The sequence below is a fragment of the Vicugna pacos genome, chromosome 6 (assembly GCF_048564905.1).
Source record: "Vicugna pacos chromosome 6, VicPac4, whole genome shotgun sequence".
Classification (NCBI taxonomy): domain Eukaryota; kingdom Metazoa; phylum Chordata; class Mammalia; order Artiodactyla; family Camelidae; genus Vicugna; species Vicugna pacos.
The window spans coordinates 46,140,479-46,154,565 of NC_132992.1; the positions used below are offsets into that span (position 1 = coordinate 46,140,479).

Below are 14,087 nucleotides of genomic sequence, written 5' to 3' on the forward strand. Positions count from 1 at the left end.
CAGGGAGTCTGCCTCTTAGCATCCTAATCAGGCTTTGTCACAGGCCCCTGGGCTCTTCATTCATGGCAATTTATGCCCTCCTGGCTTTGCCAAATGGCATGCTAAGGTCTTGAACTTATTATCCTGCTCTTCCAGCTTCTTTGCCATCCTCAGAGTTAGCAGAGTAGTGGAACACTGCCTGTCTAACCTCAGCTTTTTTTTGAACTCTCTAGTTTGAGCTTCAGCCTCTAGGTGGACATCCGTGTCCAGTCCAAATGGCCACTGTAGAGGCCAGCCCACTACAGCAGCCACTTTTTTCTCTTCTTTGCCACAGTGCGTTATGTGCCGTTTCTCAAATGCATTAAGGCAGCTGGTGCTTTCAGAGCATCCCTGTACTCACGCAGCTGTCCACAGCATCTAACATACAAGTCACCCCTCCCTACACAGAAGTCCATGTCCTGCTTGGGATTTCCTCTAGGGAATCTCTTTCCCAAGTCCCATTAGGTCTCCTGGCTGGCTCACCGATTGTTGGTTTGTAAACTGGCCCCTGTTCATGGAGGGCAAGAAGAGAGCAAAGAAAGAGGATGATCATTCCAGACTGGAAGTGGCAGTTTTAATAAACAAGGGAACTTATGAGTCTTCTCTTAGAGTAGATTTCTACAACTACTCACCAAATCTGTAAAGTTTCATGGAAGACTTACCAGGGTTTAGCCACATATACCATCCACATGGTCTCAGCAATAACCTACACTCTCAAGGTTGTGTCCTTGAAAATGGCTCTCACTGTGAGAACGGTGGGGAAGGTGTTCATTCCAATCACAGAGGAGGGGGTGAGGGCCTCCATTTGTCCACGTCCAGTCTCTGGTCAGCTGGTGGCCATGTCCTCCTGACTACCTCCTCCAGCAACTCCTCCAGGTGGTTAACTGAATTTAACTATAAAATATATTTGAAAATCAACTCATATGCTCATTAAAGTTGAAAGTATTACATTAAATTAACATTTTTTAAAATGTCAGAATATGAATTTCTGGTACATATGAATTAACTTCATTTTAAACAAATCAATATTTCATAATGGTTTTTAAAATTTTACACTTTACCATATTTCTTGACTGTGCCTGTTACTGACAGTAAAAAGCAATATAAATCAAAACATGGCAAATTCTAGCTCTATTTTAGGTATACACAATTTTTATTTATAATTACTTGAAACCTAAGTGACCATGCTATGCTGAAGGATATTCAAGTCATAGTGGAAATGCAAGATAATTCAGTAAATTATTCTGTCCTGTTAAAATGTGCCTTAAACAAGAAACTGTATTTTGTAGTAAGTCACAGTGCTTCTGTAGCATTTCCTCTCCAAACCCAAGAATTAAATTAAAAAAAACTTTAGTATAACTTTTGCATTTTTTGATGTTTACTTTAAGAGCTCATGAAAGTCCCATCAAGATTAATCTTATACGGTATATATTTATCTATTTAGGTTCAATTTTAAGAGTTGAAATGAGTTATTTCCTCTTACTATATTACAGAATTTTCATGATGGGTAGAGATTTTAGTTATTGTCTACTGTCTTGTTGGATGCTGGCAGCTTCGCCACCTCTGATATAACCTTCATAGATGTGTCAGTATTTAAGAACCCAGAGCTAACTTGCAAGATTGAGATGGTATTATTTTCTGATCCACTTTTTAAAATATCAAAGCAACTCAGAAAATAATATGTAGTCAGCAGTTAATTTGCACAATAAATTATGACTTCTTTCCCAATTCTATTCTCCTAGTATATACCTCTGAAATTCCAAGTAGGTAGCCATATAGTATATTAAAATATCTACTGTTTTCCTTTACTTTTGCTCACTTTCTTATGTGACTCTATAATTACTTAGAGACACCTGCATTGTCTGTAGGAGAAATGGGATTATTAGAACAAATTTCTAAGAAAAACGTCAACTTAATGTTCAGCTTTATGGCTAAAAAATGCTCTTGAGATTCACAGCATAAATAAACCCATTTATTTTAAAGTTTTGTTTTTATTGTTGTTTTGGAAAAAAATTACTTGAGAATAAAAAAGAAGGTAAGGATAATATACAGTTTATGACACTGTTATTATTCTATAGAACAGAAAGAGGGAGGACATTGTAAAGTATTTTTACAGCTTCGTATGAGGGCATCAGACCTGGGAATAACCACACCCATGGAGACAAGATAAATCAAGGGAAGGCTGTCCTCTGATGTTTCCAGCAGCAGAGAGCTATGTTAAGGTGAACCCTAATGATACCTGAAGACCATCTACGACATACTGGTGTGGATGACAAATTGCCTATACTGTGTAACCATGTCAGATGGCTTCTGATTACTGTGAAAACTGGTTTGTGACAATGGCCTGCATCGGATCTGTGGAATATCTTGCAGAATCACTCTTTATGATTAGACATATGAAAACCTAATGATGAAAAAATGGAATTATAATACGCATATATGCGCACACACACACACACACACACACACACACACAAAACACACTCCTCACTATTTTTATTCTCTATGGAAGAATGTTACAGTTAAGTTGAAAGAGTTTACCATTCACGTACTTTACTTCTTTTTCTGCAAGCACTATCCTAACTAGACCTTGTCCTTTGCATTTGTAATCAACCTTTGATATTTCCAAAGTAAGGAAGAAATACTAATTTTACCATCTCTTCATATCATTCCTTCATTTATGCTTCTAGTCCTTTAAAGTTTTGTCTAGTAGCCTCACAATATTTACCGTATTACTTCTTTGATTTTATAGCCTGTAATTATTTTTTAGTGTCAATCATTATCAGTGAAAAAGTTACATCTTCCAAAATTACTCAAGAATTTTCAGGCATCATAAATCTTTAAAAGGTAGATAAATTGTGACAGAATTGAATTTTTCAAAACCACATGACCTGAAGCAAGTACTACTTTTCTTTATAATTTTATTCGGGTATATTTAAATTTCTATTTATAATAAAATAAACCTTAATGAGGAGATCCATGATGCACCCTATGACACTGGCATAGGTATTATAACTATATACCATCTTAATAAAATAAGATTGGGTTTATTTTTGTAATAGTGAAAATAGGATTTTTAGGTATTACATATATGAATCACTGGGATGTAAATGAGAAGTACAATTTCATGACAGTGGAAACTACCTTCAGAAATGCACATGCGTTCTCTTATGTCAATTATACATTTTGTTGTTTTCTATACTCATTAATTTGTAGAGAATTTTAAAATTGAAATGTTATAGATTATCTTAATTTTCTTGTTTATATGCAAATGAGGTAAAATACGCTGACTATGGATAGAGTGGAATTATTTTTGGTCATGCCTCAAGAAAACCATTTATCTCAACATTTCCAGGGAAAACAGGAATCATTTTAATTGCAATATTATTGTGATATTGCAAAATCATAAAACCACAAATCAAAGTCAGTAATTTCTGCCACATAATATGTTTCTGTTTAAAAAGGAATTGAGAAAATATCTGATATAAAACATTAATTATTATTTATGGTATATTTTCATTCTAATATATATTAAAAGTTCATATGTATATGAACTTAATTTGACAAAACTTATAATCTGATTCTTCCTATTTTTGTATGTATACAAATACATTTTAATTTATTTTCAATTAAAATAAAACCTTTTTAATTAAAATCATATAACCCTTAAGGACAAAATGTAGCCCATGAATTGTGAACTGCTACTGATTCTCTTGGTAAATAAATTTGCTTTTTAATGTAAATGTTTCATATTCCCTGTTTTATCTTACTGAAAATGTCTTTAATCAATACTTACATTTAAATATTATTTAATTATTGTAGACCCTCATTTCCCTAAATTTCTGTTTTTATCCAAAAATTCTGTCTTCATTAACTAGCTAGTGTTTCTACTGGAACTGTTAATAATAGATTGAAATCAAACTATTTATTTAAAAGTAATTGTGTAGTCTTTCATAGTGATGTGATATGAAAATATTTGCTCTATGAGAATAATGTGAATGATTTTTAGATCTTTTACTTATTTTTGATGGGATGCAGTATACCATCAGTGAGAGCCTCTATTTCACATTATCAACATTTTGAGGGCCAAAATTGATAATCCTCATGATTTACATATTAAATTTAACTTTAGCTCTCATATGTTTTTTAAATTTTAAAATTTTTATTTTATATTGAAGTGTAGTTGATTTAAAATGTTAGTTTACAGCAAAGCAATTCAGTTATATATATATGTAAATACATACATATATTTCAGATTTTTTCCATTACATGTATTACAAGAAATTGAATATAGTTCCCTGTGCTATACTGTAGGTCCTTGTTGTTTATTTTATATATAGTAATGCGTAATCCTAAACTCCTACTAATTTATCCCTCCCCGATCCTTTCCACTTTGGTAACCATTCTGATAACATTTTGATTACCCCTGTATTCTAATAGCTAAGAATAAACAAGTGTATTGGAAACTCTATTGGACTTGGTATTAAAATATTCGACAGAATGTCAAATTGGATTTCTGGTAAAACTTAGTTATTGTTAAATCGCCTTAGTGCCTATTTTTATCATCCACAGGATTAATTTTAAATTACAAGTGTAACAATGCCATAAGAGTGAAAGCACTCCAAATAATAATTTGTATTTTGAAATAATTTTAGACAATGTTAAAATAATTTGCATAGTTTTAGTGTAGGCAAAAATGCTTGAGGATGCTAAAAAAATGAGGACAGCATGTATTTCTTATTCCAAAATCATTTACCAAGCATTTACAATCTGCTACTGTTGTAAACACTGTGGAATTAGTAAAGAATTATGATCTCTGCCTTAAACTAACTCAGTCTAGAGGGACAAGTAAGCACAAAGTTACAATTTAGTATGAAAAGTATTGTGTTAGAGATTGTTTCAGATATTAGCAAGGAAAAACCCATTGTTGGGTTATCAAAACTTCTATGGGGATATAGAATTCTGACCAACAGAGCCTATAAAATTAAAAGTAAAAAACAGATGTTAATTCAACATCTTTGCTGCCCTTACGAGATGTGTCTTTTAAGTTAATGTATTCATCATATATTTTTGGAAAAAATAAGACTAATGTTGGCCTTAACTTTCTTTTTATTTTTTAATTTTAAAATAGCATAAAATCAACACCCATGAGTGTTTAACATATTTATTATGTTCTGATTAGAATCTTGAACAAATTAGAATCTGACATTTTATCCCTTAACTTTCAGATGGGAAAATTTTGATTATATTTCATTAGAGTAAACAGAAAAAGACAAAATGTTTCCTTTTATATTTTACAAATTGAGCCAATTCAGCTATTAAGGAAAAAATGACTGAGTCAGTTCTTTTTATGAAACCAATATTTTCACCAGTTATCAAAATCTTTATGTTGATGATTAGCTTCTTAAGTCTATCTACCTTTTCTTACTGATACTGAAATTAAAATTTTGGAGGGAATTTCCATATAGTCCAGATCTCTTATTTCTTCAGACTAAGCACTCATAATTCTTTTAGTGATCCATGGAAGAACAGGTTCAAATCCCTGAATTTCCTTTGAGTGGGGGATCATTTGATATACTATAACTCGCCTAATTGAACTGACATCAAATTCATATAATTCTTTATTATATCTATACCTATGTGAGAGAAAACATTTTCTGTGGATTTTCCAGTGATACAATATTGAGATGTTTAAAGTTTAACTTTGAATAAACTAGAAATACTGGGAAATGTTTAACATTAACATGCTGCAAATAGTATACATTTTTTGTTTACTTCAGCATTCTGCTTGACCTATGTCTAATTTCCTCCACCTAAAAACTGAATTATTCTTGTCATCATTATTGACCTTTAGTGAAAAATTAATCCATATATACCCATTAATAATGTTTAAGTACATAAAATATTGCTTCTTGCAAGTAACTCTGAAAATAATGTCTTATGTCAAAGAACCAAAAATGTGGAAAAACTTTAAATAGGTTATTTGTCAGGGGTGGGATTACTGACAGAGCTGATTTATGTTTTATAATTTGAATCATTTGTATTTTTTAACAGCAAGCATATTCCACTGCAATAAAATTCTCTTTTTGAGTTTATATACTTTCAAAAGATTAATTCATCAGAATGGAATTCTAAAGTATCCAATGCCACATGATTTCTGATATTAAAGAATAATTTAAATGCTTATTACCAATAGAACAATTAAGTATATTTTGTTAAATTCATGCAAATTAATATTATGTAACTAGTTTTAAACATGATGTCTTTACATACATTTTGATTCAGTGATTTTACTGGCAGATTTCACTGGAAGATAGCTAACTAGACTGAAAGATAAACAGATAGATAGAAAATAGAAAAATGGACAGATTAGCTAGCTAGCTAGACACAAAAGGTAAATAGTTGTACGCATAGATACAAATACACATATATATGAGCAATATATATTTCATATATATAAATAAGTTAAGAGGCTGGTATACAGATTGACAGACAGACACGCATACAAACTTATGAAAAGACTGACAGACATAGAGAACTACAGATGAAAGACATACAGAGAAACAGAGGGATGGCTAGATGGATAAAGAGACAGATAGAAAACAGACAGACAAATAATGACATAAATATATTCAGATAGCTTGATAAATAGAGGAATAACTCATACAGAGAGAGAGAGGAATGGCTTAGTAGTACCCTAACATCTGGGGACAGGAATTTTCTTAGGAAGGCATAATAATTTTCAGGGGGAAACTGTTAATATTTGAAGTAGAAGGCGACAGATCTCAAAATGTGTTTCTCTGGGGCGGGTCTCAGAGTACTGAATAATGTCAAAGCTGAAGATTAAACTAACTTGAAAATAGAAATAGCTATGATAATAAACTATATTTATATCCAAATTATAGGAATGAACTTTAATGGGGTCATTATAATGAATATTAGAAATGTAAATACTACATCTATCATCAAAAAAAGAAAAACCAACCCAGGAATTTTTGGAACAGTCCAAACTTGCACAACATCTTTTTTCCCATGAGAAAAAAGGAAAACAAACAAACTTCATAACTCATTTTGTCAGACTAGTGAACTCTTGGTAACAGAGCCTTACAGACTAGGTATAAAACAAGCATATCATAGGCCAATCTTAATACTGCACATAGATACACATTTCTGACACAAGGTATTCACAAATTTTTTTTAAATTGTATTCTAGAAATTAAATGCAACTTGCTTAACCTGGAAAGGAAAACTATAAAAAATTTGTAGCAGATATTAACTCAATGCATTAAAATGCTAAAAAGTATTGCTTTAGTCAGTATCAAGAAATACATTTCAATCTACTTTTCTATTTAACGTTGCAATTTTAGGCAGCAGCTTCATAGATGTGGCTTTAAGCATTAAGCAAATAAAATCAACAAATCAAAAAAATCAAGATACCATTTACAAGTACAACAAAATTTTTTAAATACTTCAAATAAGTGTAAAATATGTTCAAGAGCTTATAAACTTTCAAAAGTGTTTTGAAGGATATTTTAAATAGATCTCAATAAATGAAGTGACATACTATACTTATAAAGGAAAATGTACTAACATGAAAGTGTTACCATTTCCCCAATTTATCTGTAGATTTAATGCAATTGCAAACTCATAAATAAGATTTTCATGAAATGTGACAAACTGATTCTATGACTTATATGAAGATCCAGCAGCTGAAAATAGCCAAGATGTTTTGGAGGGAACAAAGAATGGAAATTTGCCATTATGATTTATGCTAATTATGAAACTGTAGTATTTAAAATCATATGTTATGGTGCAGGGAAAAAATTAAGTGAATAAATAGAACAGAGATCCCCCCCCAAAAAATGACCAAAATTCTCTGCAAACCTAACTAATAAAATAGGTGACATTTCAGATCAGTGGGGAGAAGTAGAGTGCAAAGACACAGTGCTGGGAGTAGATAAACAAGATTATACTGTATAGCACAGGGAAATATGTACAAGATCTTGTGGTAGCTCACAGCGAAAAAAAATGTGACAATGAATACATGTATGTTCATGTATAACTGAAAAATTGTGCTCTACACTGGAATTTGACACAACATTGTAAAATGACTATAACTCAATAAAAAAAGTTTAAAAAAAAAGACATAGTGCTGGGAAAACTGATTGATTATCATACACTTACAGAAAGAAATTTGATCTCTTCCTGACACTTTACATACATTTAATTTCAGATTGATTACAGACTTAACACTACTTCACTGTAGTTACAGGATAATTTCTAAATAAGGCATAATAAAATAAAACCACGAACCATAAAGAAGATTGATATATTCAACTACATAATACTGAAAAGAGTAAGTATAAATGTCACAAATATATATTTACAATTCATGTCATAATATTTATATTTTTAATGTAAAATAATTAATATTAATAATAAAAAAACAAGAGGCAATAGGAAAATGGAAGAATGATATGAATTATTTCATAGAAGCACAATATTGCGAAAACATATAAGACACTCTATCACAACAGAAATTGAGACATGCAAAAATAACACTGAAAGATAAATGTTCACACTCACCAGTCTGGCAAAAATAAAAAAAATTAATTAAGATAGTACTAAATGTTAATTAAAAAGTGATCTTTCACTGCTAGCCATAGTTTAAACAGTTATAAGTATGTAAAAACAATTTTCTTTACTAAATATAATTAAAATGCACATATCCAATGACTTAGAATTCCAATAACAGTATGAGCTATGAAAATCTTTTATAAGTGATTCAGTAGATATATGCAAGATTGCTCCTAGTAACATTATTTGTAATAAATGTAAATCTGGACACAACCCAAATCTCCATCAACAATAAAGCAGATAATTACTGTTTGTTACCCTCTAGAGAATCTCACTCAGTAGTGGAAATTAAGGAACTAAATGGATCTCAAAACATCAGTATGGAGAAAGCAAAGAGTATCTGTTTACAACATAATTCCAGATATATATGTGTATCTAACTAAGCTCAAGGGAAAAGAAAAGAATATGTTTTTTATGCAATAATATATATGTGGAATATCAGCTAGAAATTGTGTTAAACTCCTACTAATAGAGACCTTTTTATGGCAGCTCAAATAATTTAGGATTTCATTTTGCAGCTAAAAGAAAGCTGGAGGTAGGTAACCAGGGACTGCAGGGAGATTCCACTAAATTTCTTTTATAAAAATGTTGCTCCTTACTTAACATTGCCTCTATGTTCAAGTTCAAAAGGTGATTATTGAAGCTTAGACATCAAGAACACATTCTAGATAGTCATAAGAAGAGGAAGAAAAAAGGACAAATAGAAAAAGAATTCTCCTGGGAGCCCCATTCAGTGACTTTCACTTAGATCTTTCACCTCAGAGGTCACCATTATTTTCAAAGGAAGCTAGAAAAGGCAGTATTTCAGCTGAGCACATTGTCACTGGCAATAAAATCAGGGCTCTGTACCAAAGGAGAATAAGAAAAAGGAAAAAGTAACTAGCAGTCTTTCCCTTGTACAGTTGCTGAAAATAGTGCTCTACTTTTAGACTTTGACTAGCTTTTATCAACAGAGCCTAAACATGTATGCATGACACACCACACTTAGATGGCTTAGCTGGAACAGTGGCATTGTCAGGTTCTAGATGTATACTTTATACTCCTTGCGGGGAAAAAAATTCATTTGCCTTTTATTACCAATGTATAATCTGCTTCTATTTTTAGAAGAAAACAAGGCAGCTTGGCATATCTCAAATGAACAGAGAGACTTATGTGTATTTTCTGCACAAACAAAATAAACTTAGCTTTAAATTATCTACAGTAAGCTCTCTGTATTTATTCATAAGGTAAAGAAGATGTCAGTGAGAAAGCACTTACTGTGTCCTTGGCCCTCTGTTCGGTTCTTAGCATTCAGAGCGGTTTCCTTCTGGGTTACTACATCTCATGTGACAGTCTCAGGACAAATTTTACATCACACAGTATGGGTAAAAAGAATACACTTCATAGGTGTAGCAAAAGAAGAAAGCTTTTGGGTTTCTCATCCCTCTGCTGTCCCCAGAGAAGCATACTGGAGCCAGGGCACCCTGTTTATGCATAGGATCTGTCTATGCATTCCCTGGGGGATCCTTTCTCTCCCTACTGCTCTGTCTTCCTGTAGGGAAATCATGATAAGGCATATTGTCGGAGGAGGGAAAAGTTGATTTCTGGGACCCAGAAAATCTGTATTTCAGTGCCTTTGGTTTAGAGGAATTGTGTGGGAAAGTCAACTGCCCAGTACATGTGGGTCATAGCCACTATATTACTATGCTTAAAGCCTTGAATGCCTGAGCAAACTGAGCTCAGGGATGTAAATTAACATGTCCGAAGTCACACATGCAGTGAATCTCACAATTTGATCTACAACTTGAAAGCTCATAGTGCTATTCACCGTGCTGTATTGTTTCCTAATCTGATATGACTGAAGCAACCATAGAGTTCCATCAAATTCTATTTACCCTAAATTATTTTTTCCAGAATTTATTTATTTTTGAACAGAGTTTTACTCACATATACACATGTGCACACACGTATATCTGTATATGAATATGTATGAATTATTCATAAATATATATCAGTAATTCAAATACCTCAGAAAAGAAGCAAAAAGAAAGCATGATATAATATTTGAAGTCTGAATATTACAGTTAATAAAAGCTACACTACAATTTATTTCCATTTTCCAAATTTCTGTTTATTGAGCTTTATAATAAAACAGTAACGCAAAAGTCAAGAAATCTAGAACTTCTGCAATAATCAGGTAGGAGGAGGAAATTCGGAAAGTTACAATTAAGGGTTTGTTTTATTGTTGGAAGAAGACTTAGTAAAACTGACTTTGAAATACAGTGATTTGATAAGTTTAGCAATGGTTTAGAGAGTGAGGTAGTCTGCAACTGTTTGGCTAAGTTGGTTAATAACTGTTAGTCAGAACTGTTAATTCACTCTTGAGAACAGCTAGTTTCAGTTTCACTGTAATGAACTGTACTGGTCAGCCTCATCAGCCACACTGCAAATGCAGGCCTTTGATTAGAAAGAAACTGTGATGGTAGAATACATATGAATCATAACCAAATTTTGCTACTACTAAATAAAATTTAAACATCTTATGTATTATTAGTGCTATCTTCTTATGTAAAAGAGTATGTTTAACCACAAAAATAGATGTAAATAAGAAAACATTTTGTCCTACGGCTGATCAAGTTCACAGAAATGTAGAATTATCAGATGGACATCACTTGATTATTGTTATTTGTACTTGGGGAGAATTTAGATTCCAGATCAAAAACACTGTTTATCTTCTCCCTTATTAAACTATCTTGATATTCAATGATTGATAGCAGAGAATACCGAAATCTTCTGATCATATTAAACCATTACATAGCTATTAATTTTAAGTTCCCTACTAAGACTTCCACTGCAATATTTTGATAAAGGGATATTAATTCATCCATATGCATTTCACTCTAAGCCTGCACTTCAGTGGGACTGCTACCACAATGCAAACATGCTTCACTTTGTGCATAGATAAATCCATGTAAAGCTGAAGAAAAGCAAATGCTTACAATCATAACTTTATAGACTATTATGTTTAGTGTCCAGGGACTTTAATTTCTTCAAGGATATGACATTTCAGGAATTCAACAGAAGTTGGTCTGCAGAAGGGCCAAAATTAACCAAGCAAACTTTACCTGCTCTCTTCTGTGCATACTACACAAGGCTGTATGAAATAGGCCCAAAATCAACATATTAAAGATCTGTAGCTTAAATCTTCTCATAAAAATTGTTGACTTGTGAGTGAAATAGCATATTATATTACCAAGAAAATAATGCTTATGTCATAAATATTTTGTAGATTAAGGAAGTTTTTGAACCCCACTTTTCTTCACTTTTGCTGCAAAAGAAATACACTTTTTCTTTTCAGAACTGTCCTCATCTCTTGGAAGAAGACTTTTGTTTCCAGGGACTAGACTTTTATCTACCAAGATTCTAAGACTTACAGAAGTCCTAATGATCCTTGAGAGGAGGGATTTATTATATTATAAGCTGGTAACTAAATCTGTGTATACCTTCTATATGGGGATATATATCTTTGAAAGTGCTCTACCTATTCAATAAAACTGCAGTAGCATACTTCACTGAGATTTAATGTGCTTTTTTTCTCTGTTAGGAGAGTAAAAATAGAAAAGAAGCATTTTTTTTTCCTCTCCCATTCTACAAACTCTGTACAATTAACCTCAGGTTATTTCTACACACATCTTAAAAAGCCTGTATTTTTTCCAATTTATTCTCCTCCAGTCATAGAAATTTCTCCTCTACTGTCAAACCTGAACCATCTTTCCTCCATCACCAGTTATGGATGAAGACCTAGCTTCTGATATCACTGTGAGTATCAGATGCAGTCGAAGGTAACCTGCTTGTATTCCCACCACTGTACACACTGCTGCTTGCTTCTGTGCCTATATATCCTTGCCTTTTTTCTGTTATTAGGCATCTGACATTTTTGTTTCAATTAAAATCAAACTTTTCCCCCTCATTCAGTAGATCTCATCTCCTCTCCCCTAGTCTAAGGCCGCAGTAATTTTTTTCAACTACATTAATTTTTTTGTCCTACATGGTGAATTCTCGTCTCTCTCTACTGGATAATACCTTCAAGCCTACACACAAGCTGTATTATTTTTGCATTTAAAAATGTTACATTTCCTCCTAGGTTGTCTCTCCTCAATTGGAATAACTGTTTACTCTTCTCTATTTGAATATGCTCTACAAACTTGACACATTCAAAACCTAAATCCTGGCACTTTTTTCAAAGCATGTACGTAAGCACCACCTTTTTTTTTCACCTGTTTTGTTCACGTGGCTTCTAACCGGTCTCCCTGCTTCTGCTTTAGCTCTCTAAAGTCTATTGTAAACCCCGGTAGTCAGAGGAACCCTTTAGCACTGGGTGGAGGGAGACTACGTCACTCCTCTCCTCAAAGTCTCCAGTGACTTCCTCTCCAGCTTATGGTACAAAGTCTTTGCCACTGCCTTTTCTGGTCCCCCATTCCACTCCTCTTTTGCTCCAGATATTCTGGCTCTCTTGCTTTTCTTAGAAAATACCATTTTAGTATTTTTACAGTTATTATTCTATTTTGAATACTTACCTTTTATATAATATCTGTTCCACTGCTTCACTTTCTTCAAGACTCTACTCAAATGCCATATTACCTGGGTCTTTCATGTCTTCTGTACGTAAAATAGAACACAGACATACATTCAGAACTCTTCATCCTCTTTATATAATGTGTATCTCTTCAAATAATTCGTTTACTTTCTATCTTCAGACAAGTTCTTTTCCCGTTTTGGTTCTTCATATATTTCAAGTGCTTTACTAGTGCCTGGCACATTATACGTTCTCGACATGTATTGTTAAATGGATGGATGCAGTAATGTTGCAGTATTCCAGATTTGCTATTCCTTAGCTATCTAGTTCTAAGCAGTTAAAAAAAATCATAACTTTCTAGGCTAGTTTTAAACTTTGAAACAAGGGAAAACCATTTAAACCCAGTTCAACTAGCTTCATGTATTTACACAATCTTTTTAGGCACAAAGTGCATTTTTCTTTTAATATGTGATTATCTTGTTATTGTTGGTAACATTTATAGACAGTAGGGACTAACAGCAGAAATTACAAACAGTATTCAGAAAGGGGGAGAAAAATAGGAGCAGTGAAAACAAACGTATATGAGAATAAATGACGGTGGAGAAGAGAATTGACCACAAAGTAAGTGAAAAGTCACACAAATAAAATCCCAAGAAGAGTGAATTTTTTGGTGTGAATTCCTTGAGGATTATTAGACCTCAACACAATACAAGATATCTATTCAAGAAATATCTACTACAAAATCTTACTAAAATATAAGAACTGAAGTTACAAGAATTCACTATACCAAGTTCTCCATTGAAAATGAGATTTTTTTAGAATTACTTTATTTAACATGGCAAGAAGCACCATTGTATTTTTAAAGTATTTTAATTTA

The 14,087-nt window shown here is 32.5% G+C and overlaps 1 long non-coding RNA gene across 3 annotated transcripts in view; it reads right to left on the bottom strand.

The window, feature by feature from the left end:
• Nucleotides 1–630: 630 nt before the first annotated feature.
• The window catches only part of LOC140696901 (uncharacterized), a 133,692-nt gene continuing 120,235 nt past the window's right edge, over nucleotides 631–14,087 (bottom strand). For all 3 annotated transcript variants that reach the window (XR_012073551.1, XR_012073549.1, XR_012073550.1), the window contains 2 exons: nucleotides 13,212–13,293; nucleotides 631–912 (listed from right to left, as the gene is read on the bottom strand). This is a non-coding gene — a long non-coding RNA (uncharacterized lncRNA). The remainder of the gene's footprint in view (nucleotides 913–13,211; nucleotides 13,294–14,087) is intronic.